Here is a 14841-nt window from a genome sequence, read left to right as displayed (position 1 = left end):
ACATATATATATACTTTTTTTTCTTTTTCTTTTATTTATTTATTTTTTAATATGGAAAAAGTATCTGAACCTAAATTATCAAGGTCAGCCAGAAGTTTGTGTGTTTAGCACAAGGATTACTTGCATTATTGAAAACCTTGACCGTGTTTAGCATAACTGTAACAGTATATTAAAGTAAATGAGGAAAGGCATAATAAAACTATGAGTTTGCATTTTTAAGCAGAAAGTAAGGGGGTCAAAGTGACATCACATCACACTGACCCCGAGCCCACTACAAGTCCATTAAATGTCTGAGTGGTCATTAAAAAGCAATAAATGTGAAAATGTTTTACAGTGAGTCACCTAATGGGAAACAAAGTGAAATCTATCACAGGTGTGAGACTTGTAATGAGCCAGGGAGGCATCGATGACTCATACAGGTTTTAGAATGAGTCATCAATTTAGAGCCGCTGCACAGCGCATCTGTCTGGGTACGAAGAGACAGGCAGGTAGACTGGGATAATCAGAAAAGCAGGCAGATGTGTCGAGGGACAGACGGACCAGATGATGTGTCGCTTAGCAAACTGATACGTTGAATGAATATCAGCCGAAGCAGCTGACAGGCAGTCACACTGATATACAGATAATTATGTATTGACAGGGAACAAGGGATCAAATACAGCCAGATGGGAAAATGATGACTGTTTAAGGAGCACGTTGCCAAAAAAAAAAAAAAGAAACTCAAACAAAGCACCCAGAAATGCTGATGTGAAGCAAAATGTCTTATTATTCTGTCGTCTAGATTTCCTTGAGACTAATGTGTGCAAGAGCGGTTTTAAAAAATCTGATAAAAGTTTAGTTATTGGATTTAACTGAACACCAACATACAAAAGCACAATTTATTACTAATTGTTGAAATATATTACACGATGAGCACAAAGACAGTGTGAGGAAAGTGCCTTAAGAAAGTCAGTGAAGCCATAAAGGGATGTTGGTAAACTTCTGAGGACTAGTCAGATCCAAAATGAAGATACAGACTGTCATGGTCCTGGGTTGCTGATCCAGTGCTGTGTGTTTATGGACTACCGTAATCATTATGGTGTTTCTAGAGTGACTCATATTTCCTAGTTTAGTTTTTCTTGTTGTTTATCCCTAGTGGTTCTGGTTTTGTCTGCAGTGTTTCCTGTGCTTGCCAGTCTTGTTGTCATGTCCTGTCCATTATAGTCTTCGTCTCTGTGTTCTGTCTTTAGCACACTCCTTAACGTCTCTCTCTCTCCTTCTCTGTCTCTCCTACTGATAAGATTTATTTTGAAGCTACCTTGTCTCAGGTGTATGTTCAGTTTTGCTTCCCCTGTTCCATCAGTCAGATTTGTTTCTGCTGTGTTTCCACTTGTATCCCATCCTCTTGTTATCCCGTGTATTTAAGTCTCTAGTTTATCACTGTTCCTCGTCACCTCAGCAGTCTTCATGTCCTCCTGCTGTGTGCTTCATGTTTTGCAGCCTAGTTACCACGCCAGGAGTTTATTGTTTTGTGCTTTGAGTTTGTAGTTCTCAGCAATAAAGCTGATTAAGTTCATGTTTCATCTTTGGAGTCCTGCATTTGGGTCCAGCCTCTGCTTGCCACACAGCCAGACCCTGACACAAACTGCAGTGAGACACAATAGCAGAGTGGAGAAAGCAGTGCTCAGATGAAGCAGAAATTAACCTCTATCAATATGATGGAAAGAAATAACCAACTTTACCACATGCTGACGGTCTTCTACTAAATATGTTGAAAGTCTTCGATGGGCAAACCTTCTGTCATTACACTGGAGCTTCATCCACAACAACCAGAAGTGTAACAGTGTGTGTGTGTGTGTTCCTGTCTAGCTATCTTTGTGAGGACCGAAATCTTCATTCTGCTATAATTGTGAGAACCAACAGTCACTTGTGAGGACACACTCACCGGTCCTCACAAGTTTGAAGGCCTGTTTGAGGCTCAAAATGTGGTTTTAGTGTCAGGGTTACAATTAGGTTATGGTTAGGTTTAGGGTAAGGGTTAGGTAGGACTGGGCGATTTATTGAGTTTTTTTTAATTATCGATATATTTTTATACGAGATATAAAGATGTGACAATATCGTTTATATCGATATAGTATTGAAGTCCAATTTATAATGTTAATCGATATAATCGATATAATGTTACGTTATAATTATACTTGTGGAGCCGCAAGTTTGCCTCTCTTTCTCTGTCCACTTTTGTCTCTACGCAACTACTCGGCCCCGCCTCTCCTTCACTGAACACAACTCCCCCTCCCCCATCGCTTCACTTGCAGGCAACGACAAGATGGACATGGCAAATCTCCGCTAACGAGTTACCGCGCATCGCCCCGTGCGTGGGGCTGGACGGCGTCAACGTGTTAGCGAGCTAATTGCGCTAACGAGCTAACGATATGCAGCCCCTGTGGGCTGCATGGCCTAAAATCCTTTCATTTTCTCAAAATTTGACAGTGCGCCTTATATATGAATTCTGGTTGTGCTTACTGACCGCAAACTGATTTTATGTGGTACACGGTGCTCAGCAATCTGTCAAAAAATGTTTTAGTACGACTTTGCAGCTGCACCGCTTGATGGCTCCAGACTACGGCTACCGTAGTCGCGGAGTAATACGCGAAGTAATACGGAGTAATCGCCTCGCGGAGTAATACGTACAGTGCATCAACGTAATATTACTGTATTGTGTGTGTATAAGGACCATAAATGGCACCTGTAAGAGACGTGGTTACGAAGCAGATTTCAAACTCAAGGCTGTCAGTCACGCAGTAGAATTTGGGAATATAGCAGCTGTGAAATCTGTCTTTGTTATTATGCTCAGCGTCTGTTAGTTTACATTTTGACTGCACAGTTGTGAGCTTTTTGTTATGCACAAAAACAACATTGCTTTCTTTTATTTATGGAGAATTATTATTTAATTATTATTATTTGGGGCGACCGTGGCTCAGGGGGTTGGGAAGCGAATATGGGCTCAAAATGTGGTCATAAATATTTTGTACTTGTAAAAAAGATTTGTATGTGTAAAAAAGATTTGTGCGTGCATAAAAAAGATTTCTGTGTGGACTTAGCCAAAAAAAAACCTGCAAGTTACAAGTACGAATTTTGACCCTATTTTTCTTCCTTTAAGCTGATTGGTCAATGTCATGTCAATCACAAATTAAACAATCCAATCAGAGAACAGATGGGTTTGGAGGGGCACTTTTTTGTACTGCAGGTCCTTGGGCCACTTCGGATGTGGGGTGCCCCCAGCCTCTGGGCCTGGGGCTCGGTCACTCAGGCACAGCTGGCTGCCGGCAGAACTCACGGGCGCGTCACTGCAACCCCCCCTGGCTTCTGCTCCGCGGCTGCTGAGTGAACCCTCATCTGGGACTCTCCTCAGCTCTTTCTGGGACAGTGGCGCGGCTGCCCCTCTGTTAGTCTTCCTTGGTCTCTTGTGTTCTGGGTAAATACTAGATTAATATTTAGTATTTACTGTCATATCCCCATATATCATTGTGATGTTGTTTATTCTATTACTCTTGTTCTCATGTAAGGTCTCGGGTGTTTGCGTGCTCTACATTTGTAAGGATTCAGGGGTTTTATTGTAATTTCAGCACATGAATTCACTCAATGTGAAACTACATTTAGCACTCAGATACTGGCTAAGGCCATCAAGAGCAAGAAACACATTTACAGTGTGACTATAAATAAGAAACATCCACAATGGGCTGTACAATTGTTAAAAACATCAGAACTAGAAAAAGAAAAGGAAGATGTGTCACTGAAACTAAAAATGCCAAATCAAACGTGTGGAGCTGCCTGCTGTGGTGCCCCCTTGTGACAAAGAAGCAGCTGACAGTAGTAGTAGTAGTAGTATGTGCTCGTTCGAAACTTTATACTGTTCAAGCAAAACAATTTGAACTGCCAACTCTTTTGGGTTGTGACCTCCAAAAAAATCAATAAAACTATGAAAAAAGGGGCAAAATGTCAAATAAAGTGTTTTAGGTTTGCACACCTATCCTTTCTTCATCTCATCAAATCAAAACAAATTTATATTGACTAAACAAAAATAGTCCCGCTGATAAAGGTACGTTAGTTGAATAGGGCTAGTTGTTCTAAAATTTTGATTTCAAGGACTTGTTTTTATTTTTTACGTTTCTACAATGCTCCTTCATGTCCAGCCAGCATGATATATAGAAGAAAAGAACATTTTGAGGCTAAATGAAACCTTATGCCAAACAAGCTGACAAAATTGTAAATAATTTAAAAAAACTGCAAAAATGTGAAGACAGACTGGATCGGGACAGAAAGCAGAAACAAGCTCCAAACTTATGTTCCATTAATGCCACGGTGCTGCCTCTGAAAAGGTCACCTGGTTTCAGACCACTGAGTCATGAATGAAGCCAAATGAAACGGCAAAAAGTTGACTACCCTGAAAATCATCACAGGAGAACAACAAGGTCAATTGTGAGCTGAACGTCTACCCTGGCACTCGTATCTATGCTTATTATTTCCATGTGACAGCATCCCTAACTGTCCCCCGGGTGGTGTCAAGCTAGTATCCAACCCTCTCGCAGTAGTTCAGGCTCAGTCGAGCCAGGCTCAGACTGAGCCTCATCAGAGCTCATGAAGCATCAGTTATCTGCATAGCATTTCAGAAAGATTAAAAACACTCCATCCAGCCACTATCAGCCCCTGAAAACAGATGGATTAAGTGTCCATTTCAGAGTATGCTGTGTGTGTGAAATTCACTTTAAATTAAATAAAGTTACTTTCATACCACTGAGCTGAATTTTCAGCATATCTCAAGCTTTGGCACAGCCAGTGTTGGCACGAGGAAGGCCTCCGAGTGTCCTTTCTCACAAACTTGGACCGCTTTTGCATGCCTGATCTCAGCAGGGTTACTCCTGCTACAAAGCATTAGTTTTCATTAATTATTTTCCTAATTACCACAGTAAATCATGTCCACAGATATGATCACAGCTTAGCTGCTTCAAAAGGCGTATTTGTCTAGCTTACAATCAAAATAACCCAAGAGCAATGTTCCCTCTAAGCTGCCCGCGCGCAATTGCGCACTGCTGGCACGGTCTCTGCGCACAGAAAATCTGCGTTGCGCACAAAAAAAATCTAACAAAAACTTTAACAATTCTGTTTTGCAGTGTTAGTCAGTAAGTGACTGGCTGGTCCCGTATGGGATTAGAACGATGCCACCTTATCCCATAGTCCAGCCAATGATGCGATTCACATTCGTATATACGCAGCTAATCAACGTCGTTGACAGGCTATGACAGCGTCCTTATGTGTCGACAACAGTGTTTTAGCTAGCAAAGCAGCGTGGCTGATGTGGAGTGAAGCCACGTTAATGACACCATGTACAACTATTGGAGATGTGAGCAAGACAGAACAATTGACAGGACACAATAGCAGAAGTGTGGACTTTATACCTGTTTTTAAATTGTGTTGATAGGCCACGTAAAACCAGAGTCAATAGTCAATAGTTTTGTTGTGTGTGTCAGAACAATGAGGCGACTGCTGAATGTTACAGGTGTTACAGGAGTGATACATCTCCTGTTGTCAGGCCTGCAGGCATCAGGGTGTTGTTCTCCTTTATCTCATAGTGGACAGAAATTATTTTTTGGAGTGGCACAAATAATTTGTGTGGCATCAAATTTGATGCAGAATAGCTGATTGTTCTGTAAATAGTTTGAAATGTTTATTTTAAAAAAACGCCTTGGCTGCATTTTTAGGTAAACAGCTGCAAAAAAACGTTGTTGTTTGCATAACTCAGTTACTTTTTTGAAGAAGTAACTATATAATTGCCCAACATTGGTCTTTATATACTGTAGTTTGCAGACACAGAGTTACAGGACTCTCTCCCAGACCACAGACTCATACTCATAATACAAGTCAGAGCTTTATAAAAAAAAAAAAGAAAGAAAAAAAAAAGTTGTTTTTTCAAAATTGGACTTCAAGTTATTTTTACTCCCAATAGTGTTAACATACTACACAGGTCATGAACAAGATTTTTTTTTAATTTTCATTGTAAGTGGGCTAAAGCAGTTAATTAAAAGTAGTCTAACACAAATGTAAATGCTGCAATTTGATTATTCTAATATACATGTAACTTGGATGGATTCAGTGCTGGCATTACCACAGCGCACACGTCTAATGTCGCTCACAGTGGTCCAAGGGACCGCTCAGGGAGTTTGTGTGTTCGCTCAGACACATGAAAAATTAGAGGGAACATTGCCCAAGAGTCCTTTTGCTGACACACAGTGAAGGAAACTGGAATTTCATCAAAAATGTGAAGATCTGAGGCAATGGAAATGAAAAACAGCACTTTCCTAGTCTCAGTGAGACATGTTGGTGCACATGTTTATTAGTACTTTTAGTGCTTTATCATTCTCACACCTACAGCCAATTTCAAATCCCCCCATATGGAAAAGAAATAGTAAAAACATATATGATTTACTCATGAAAGTGGCCACTTTCTTATTACTTTCATATATTTTTTTAGTAAGTATACAAAACATACAAGTTTCATTATATAATTTTTCAAGGGATCTTATATGTGTTTTCACTCTTGTATGCTTTTCATACAAGTTTCATACAAGACAGATAAAAACTTTATAAGATTTATATATATCTTTTCCATATGGGCCCAGTCCTCACAGCTCCTCACCTCAGAGCTGAGAGAAGTTTAACTTTGATCCACTAAAGTTTCTGTTTCTGTTGTCACTACAAGCTGCTGAATGTCACATATATTCCATGTTCTCTGGTCACTACAAAGAAGCTAATCCTTTTCTGCTAGTCACTCCTCGGTCTTTTAGACTGTCAGAGAAAACCAGGACACCCGGAGAAATCCTGTGCAAACATATGCAGAAAGGCCCCAGAGAGACTGGACCACAGAACATTCTTGTTATGAGGTCACATTGCCAACCACTGCACCCCTGCCCCACCCAAGGATAAATGTTTCAAAAGGTATAAAAGTACTTATTAAACCTGCTTAATCATGGGATGCAGGATAGACAAAAACAGTTCACTGTCCTGAATATCACTTTGATAATTCTGACATTCCTGTTTAAAAATCTCTGATTATAGCCTTCAGCTTTTGAGTTTACTGGTCCAAACAACTTACAAAAACAAAGTGGGAATACTGCATGCTGTGTGCATGGAAATCTACTGGCAGTGAAGACTTTACTTACACTATAAAGCAAACGCTATCAAACTCTGGCCTATAAACACCCATAACATGCTGCTGTCATCACCCTCTGATGATGATTGTGGACTTCACTGCAAACATGCTGTGTGAAAGCATTATAGAAAACACATTTAGCACCCTTTATGGTGAAACTGCACTTCTCAGCAGTGCAGTCAGATCAGACAGCTGTTTGTCGAGACATGAAGAAAAGAGAAACTCATCAGGAGAAATATACGGTGAAGCACGGCGGCGGCAGCATCATGCTATGAGCTATTCTGATGAAAATGTTAATTTAGATTCTTGGCAGTGCAATAATAATACTCTCAGATGTGGTGACCATTAATTGATCGACTGAATTTATTTACATATATGACTTACTCTCAGATTCTGACATATTCTCTTCCAGTGTTCCCTTCATCACAGCTGGTGTCCTGGTGTTATTTTTGTATGCTGCCATCCACACATAAGGCAAACAGGCAATGAATGAATACAGCGGTAAATTGAGCCACAAACACAGACACAATGTTTTCAGCACTTAAACTTTTTGAGTAGTCACTTATTTGTACTAGAGAGCGAAGGAAAAGTGAGAGATCTCACGGCGTGAAATCTGTGAGATTCTCTCTAAATAAAGAACTCTGAGTGAAGGTATTGCAGTGCACAGCTGGCTACAAATATTGCATCTTTTATGAAGACTCTCGGGCATGCAGTCACTCCTGCAGAGAAGCTCCTGTAGAGTGACAGCACAACAAAAAGCACACACACTCTCACACACAAACTGAATTGTTCTTTATACAAATACTCAGAACGTCACATATGAAGGTTTCTACCAGTAGTGATTAACCACGACCATAATTATTTTGAATTTTGGTGAAATGTAGAGTGCATATGCCAAATATTTTTGTGAGTTGTTAGAACTTCTGTTAGTCATACTGGATTTTAGACAATAATAAGTCATTTTAAAGAATTTAGACAATCTTCAGCTGATGAACCTTGTGTAAATGTGATTTACCTCACTCTAGCAATTACAGCCTCAACACAGACCTCAATAACAGAGATTGTCTATCATGCAACATGTTGGGTAAACATGCTAATAAATATAAATGCAATATTTTTATTTGTGCACAGATTTCTGCCATGACATGAAACATCATATTTAATGGGGTGTGACTGACTCTGGCTGCCTCATGTGGTGGACTGGCAGCCTGTCCAGTGTGCACCGTGCCTCAGCTGACATATCCCCACCCACCCTGTGACCATAAAAATAGTGTTTCAGGAAGAAAGGATCCCTGATAATGCTAATGTTAGCACAGCAGGGCGGTGTTTTGCCGGTGCAGGCAGCTGCCATCTTCCTATTTTCAGAGCTCAGTCGTTCTTTTTCGTGTTATATTTATTTCATCTTAACTGACTTGTTAAACCTTTAAAATCTAAATATCTGAACTACATGAGATCCTTAACAGGGCAGCATAGTAACATCACTGCCAAAGAGCACTGAAAGTGTGATTACAGAGGAATGCAGACATGTAAAACAAGTGACATAAAGTGTGATGTCCTTTACATTATTTTCAGTAACATTTTATTTGTCGAAAAACTGAACAAAATTCACACAAACAGCTTTTATAGTGATCATGCATCCAGAGTGACTAACGCGAGATAATGGCCTATCAGCGCAGTGATAGAGGTCTGTTTGTGGCAACAGTGGGGTGACAGACAGAGCGAGAATGCCAACACGCCGGGCGAATTTTTTCTGTGCAGCTGTCACTCAAACGTCTCACAGCTCAGGAGCACAAAGCCAGCGATGCTCGGTTTTATTCAACTGTTGAACACTGGCTGATTTTCTTTTGTGAGAACAGAAAAGCAATGCAGTGCTGATCATGGAAATGCATTCTTTTCTACGCACACTTACGGGATCAATGAAGAATAGACAGCAGATCATTCTCCTCACCTTGACTGTCTGTGATGTGTGTTTTTAAGATTGCATTCTGACTCCGGGACTGCCGAGTGATCATCGTCAATAAAAGAGAGCGAGCTGTAGAGGCACCAGTGCAAGCCAAGGCCATAACTTGACCTCCAGCCTCCTTTGCATTGGTTCAGATAGATCAGGTAGTTCAGGTATCTCATCAATCCAGAAAATACAATGAAATACATTTGTACACTTTGTTGTGTTTTTAAGTAAAAAATAAACGATTAAAGTAGGAAAAATAAATGTTACTGCTAGCATACCGTTTACTGGAGGGGCTGTAACTTTTAAGTCCTTTAGCATGTAAGATTTTTGGTATTTACATATAATAAGAAAACTGAATTTTCAAGAATCAGTTAAAGTAAATTAAGATAAGTAGTAAGTTAAGTTAAATCATACAAACCTAAGTATCCACATTATATCCAATATATGAATAAAATTACAGCTTATCAGAAATCAGCTTTCCAACTGAGCAAATGACTCGCATGCACAGTTACAGGCTCTCGTGGGTTACATGAAATGCATAATGATACAGGACACGTGTAAAGATATTATTTCAAAAGTAAATCCTGTAAAAAGTAGTTTTCTGATGCCAGCACCTCTCTGTTTCACGGGATCTGTCTAGTGGCACAAGTTTTTTCCTGATAGCAAAAAACTATCAAGATACTGAAAACAAGGGCACTTCCACCCCCCATATATTGCATGAGTGCATACATATATTGCATGCACTCGTGCAATATATGTATTTTTCTGTAAAAATGTGACTCTAACTTCAATAAATACTTTTAAAAATAAATAAATGAGATACAAGGTGTTCTCTGGATGTATAAGCATAAGTATAAGGTCTGCTCTGTGCAGCTGGAGAAGACGCTGAATGATAATGATAACTACCACACTGACTAGAACACCGACACATGAGACAGGAAGCGCTGGGGCGCTCTGGTTAGCAGCAGCTAAACTTTTAAAACAAGAGTAATCCCCACTGCTATTCAATCATACAGTTTATGTGAATGGATGAAAAAATAGGAATAAAAACATCAAAATGAGGTGCCAGAAATACTGGAGGGTGTATGTCTACCTTGATGTATAAAAAAAGGCTGTTCGTGTTGGTGGATAACAAGCCTGACTCTTGTCTGATAAGTTAATTATTGCAGCTCCTGAAGGATTAAGGTGGAAACATTGTTTTTGAACAATACATCTGGATTTAACTCGGATTAAATGTTCTCTCCAAATGTGGTTGTGGGATTTTTTTTTGTCCAGTCCAGGAACTATATGGGTTTAGGGAAGCTCTTTGCAGATACAGCAGAAAGGCGAGATGATGTGATGCTTAACATGTAAATAAATTTGCTGTCAGTTACTCGAATGTGAAGGTGGCACTGTGGCAGCAGAGATTACTGCTCCATCTACGGTTGTGTTTGAATCTGGGCTGATATGAATATGTCTGATATGATATGAAACCACATGGGATTTCAAATGGCAAAGCTTTTATCATAATATGTGCTATTACTCAACAGCGTTACATACAGTAGCAGAGACCCAAGTGTCATCTCAGCATTGCAGTCAACACAACCACAATCAGAACAACCACACGTGTGTCTGGAGTCACAGCAGGCTGCGGGAGCGCTGGGTGAGACATGACTGCCACCTTGATCTCAGGTGGGCTGACCATAAGAATTCAGATATGCATGCAATCTCACACTTTAATGACACTTACAGTGAGAGTATAAAATTACAATTATACTAAATTCTACACTACAAAAGGTGGTCAAGTGTTTGGCTGCTTGAGAAAAGGTGGATACACAGGAAGTTATCTACGACTGGCTGCTCCAGTCTGCATGTCAAAGTTCATTTTCATTTCAGACTGATCTATGATGGTAGCTGATATGTATGTGTCATGTAGATTCGTTTTATGTTGAGCTGAAAGACAGTTACGTTTTTACACATTTACTTTCTTTCCATGTGACAGGGAATATAAAAACATAACAATACAAACATTTAGTTAATGCAGGAACGTCTGAGAGACATTTTACTGCTGAGCTGTTTGTCTGTGGCACACATCATAAACTAACCCATCCAGGATCAGGCACCAATGAAGGCTCTGACACTGTCAGTGAAATCTTTATCTGAAATAAACGTCGTGCTCAGAGCTGTGAGAGTTGCAGTAATTGTGTCTGTGAGAAGCATGCGGTGGAAACTTGAGTAAATGATCCGCTGCTCTTACGTTTCTACAGGTGATTGGCTGGGTGCCTCACTCATTTCCACACACACCGCCTATCAAACGCTAATCAAAAGCGCGTGCGCATGTGTGCGCATGCACGGAGGCACACACACTTGATTTTCACGATGCCAAACACAAACGGAGACTTCCTCTGTGACGGCACCCTCTGCTCATAAAGCCAATCAGCGCGCTGGCTGCTATAAATAATTCCGGCTCTCCGCCGGCCGGCTCCGCCGACACCAACACCAACACTGCGGAGAACCGGAGCCGGCCAGGCCCTCCTCCTCCCTCGGCTGACTCCCCTACAGCCTCGTCCTCCGCTCCCGTCTCTGTCACAAAACGCACACCTTTGAATGCGAGTGATGGCGGCGGAGGATTGAGGAGATCCGCCTTTACCTGGAAAAAAACGGAAGGCACAGAGCGAGAGGGGAGAGGAGGAGCAGGAGGGAGGGGGAGATATCCGCAGCATGCCTTTGTGTTCCGCGCCCCGGTGCCAGAAGTGGCTCTTTCAGCCCACAGCCGCGCGGATTGTGCACAGACATCGCGCCAGCAGGTGAAGCGCGTACCTGCAGCCCGCCCGCGTGCACAAACACACCGAGACCAAAACAGCCTCACGCCTAAAACCGTCTGCCTCACCGAGAGTGCCAGCTCGCCCTCCATCCACCCGAGCTGCAGCACTAATGCACAAACAAGCACGGAGCACCGGGGGTCCCCGCGGCGTCCCGGCAGCGCGGGCTCTCTCATCGTCTAACATGCGCTGCGTTTGCTTTCACTAACCTGATGCGTCTGAAGGACCGAGGGGCCGAAGGGATCCCGACCAGTCTGCAGGAGAGCTTTCGTTTGATGCCTGTCCTATATCCAGTCTCTCTCACACACGCGCGCGCTCGCTTTCTCTCCACCACCCCCTCTTGCGCACTATTACCTCACAGCCTCCACTCTGTTCTTCCAAGACGAGAGAGAGAGAGCATATGGCGACAGATTCTCAACAGGAGCGCGAATCCGTGTAAAAGTAGAGAAGCTGCTTTGTGCTTTGTTTAAATTCTCCAAAGTGCGCTCGCCACCACCAACAAGTGAGCCTGTTAGGATACACATAAAGTCCATTCAAAGAGAACAGTGTTTAAGCTGACAAAGGTGCACAATTTAAAAGAGGCCAGAACACAAAATAGGATTTTACCCTCAGAGGTTTTAATGGGGTGTCGGTGAATTCATTTATTTTGATTGCGGGCGTGAATATTCCAGTTTACAGTATGCCATCTATTTTATTTTGCCAGATGTGATCAGAGGACACTTTGATAACCGAATGCTACATCTTTCACACAGAGGCCTGACACTGCCATTTAAAAAATAGCATTAATAGAAATATACATGTGGACAAGGTGGGCGCACGACAGGAAGCCAGCTGCAGCAGCTGTTTGTAAATTCAAAGTTAGCCTGCTGTACACGTAGAAGTGAAAGAAAGCACCAGACAGGGGGACTTGCATGTGTCACTTTAATTTTGAACAATGCAGGCTTCAAGGGAAAGTTTGGAAGTTTAAAATAGCCTAGAGTCGTCAAACAGCTGGTCCTGAGTCATCAAGCCCTCATGGGAGTTGAAACAGTGACATGAAATAACAGGATGTTCAGACTTTATTGTCATGCAGCTGTAGGTAGTTTATAACTTAATAAATGCCCACAATGTGACCGAGAACAGATGCAAAGACCACATACTGGCTTTTATTTCTTTATGAATCAAAACAATGGTGCCGCTGATGCATCCGGGGCCAGCGCAGCTCTCAGAGCAGCCTGCGTAGCCGGAGGCCGTCAATCCGAAGCCTCGTGATGCCTAACGCTAATGCACTCATTGTTAACGTGTCATTACCGAGCTCCTTTATCGCTGAGCAAACACACACGCATGTTCACAGATCCTGTGCAAACAGATAGGACAGGTGGTGCCTCCTGCGTGTCACGCTAACATCACGGCTGAATCAGCCGAATGAAACAAACTCGCAGTCCTCACAATTAAGCACCACCAGGCGTTAGTTTAGGTTTATTTATTAATATGCATTTTGAGATCAAACCCCATCTTTGCATGTGGGCATCATGAGCGCATGCAGATGGTGTACTGGCGTCTTTATTCTACACTTCAAACACTTCTTACAGAAAGTGACAACATTAGGTGTACTGTCAGTAAGCATAAGAAATGCAGAGATTAAATACTGCAGCAGTGAATGACCCAAAAAAGTTTTTGTTTTTTGTTTGTCTTGTTCCATGTTCAATAATCCAGGTAAGGAAATCAACTTTCTGAGATTCACTCAGAAACATTTTCACTTTATTAACCTTCTAAATTTAAAGTGAATCACTGTTATCAGTTTTCATATCATTTCCTTTAATTACACAACCAAAAACATACATTTTCTCATGTATATAAAATCGTATGAAGAATATGTTTGAATCTCTACAATAACATCATGAACACTGAAAGATGGTTTGTACTTAGTTATGCAGAGATGTTGTGTTGGGGTTAAATAATGAAATGTCTATATTTTTACTTCTGCAACCTTAAATATTTCAAAAGAATGAAGGCTCTTTCCCAGAGGCAGTCATTTCCCCACGACTGCAGGCTTTTATGCCGTCTGAGGATACTAATCTTAGTTATGGCAATCACATCACCTCTCCAAAACATCCATCGTGTGGGTTCAGAGGGAGGTTACTCCTGTGTGCACCATGTGCGCATTTATTTAGACCTTTTTCTTTTTCCAAAGCAGATCCCATCTTTGGATGTTCTAGCTGGTTAATGTGTTAGAGGTGTGTTTTTGACTAATCCTCTAACCCCTTAGCAGTCCTACAAATTTACAATTAGTCCCCTAAACCATCCAATGTACCGTGGGCGGTACGTCCGACTGCTAACAGGCTAATTTAAAATCATTTAAAGGCTGCTTGTCGGGGTTAATGTCACCGGATGTTTGTCTTTGCATGGTCAAGATTCCTGGTTCCCACTTTTGCAAGGTCGCATTTCACTCATTTTTGTGTTAATGAACAAATAAGTGGCTTCGACACAAGCAAACAAAACCATCCCTAGGCTTCTGAAAACAGAGGATTCAGTCATCAGCTATTAAGATTTAGTTGAGTCTGCAAAGTCAGTGGTGCTGGTGTTATGATGTGGAACTCCAATCGTGGATGCTGCCATTAGTGACATTTGCCCATATTTACTGCCACTACATCCTGCTGGCGCCGCTAAGGCTGCTTACACAGCATTACACACCCACTTCCCCTGGAGAAATCAATGATTAAAAAAAAATTTGGCAGGTGATTATTGGTTGGATAAGAAGACTCTGTCATGTTGCACAACATCAGTGTACAAATGTGATCATGAAACTTTAGACTGCGTTGATAATTTACTCTTTTCTTCGTCTTTCTCTCTTTGCATCACATACATATTTAAATTTTATTTCTATGAAATGTCCTACAGATGTCTGTGAGCATGAGAAAAAAAAG

General features: G+C 41.3%; 1 protein-coding gene across 1 annotated transcript in view; it reads right to left on the bottom strand.

Moving 5' to 3' along the window:
- Positions 1-12275, bottom strand: part of cplx2b (complexin 2b) — a 62289-nt gene extending 50014 nt beyond the window's left edge. The window contains exon 1 of the mRNA XM_005737762.1: positions 12145-12275. The gene's annotated coding sequence lies outside the window, so the exon portion shown is untranslated. The remainder of the gene's footprint in view (positions 1-12144) is intronic.
- Positions 12276-14841: the final 2566 nt, after the last annotated feature.

The sequence above is a fragment of the Pundamilia nyererei genome, unplaced genomic scaffold (genome assembly GCF_000239375.1).
Source record: "Pundamilia nyererei isolate P.nyererei 1_Seehausen unplaced genomic scaffold, PunNye1.0 scaffold00079, whole genome shotgun sequence".
NCBI classification, from domain to species: domain Eukaryota; kingdom Metazoa; phylum Chordata; class Actinopteri; order Cichliformes; family Cichlidae; genus Pundamilia; species Pundamilia nyererei.
This window is presented reverse-complemented; position numbering and strand designations above follow the sequence as displayed.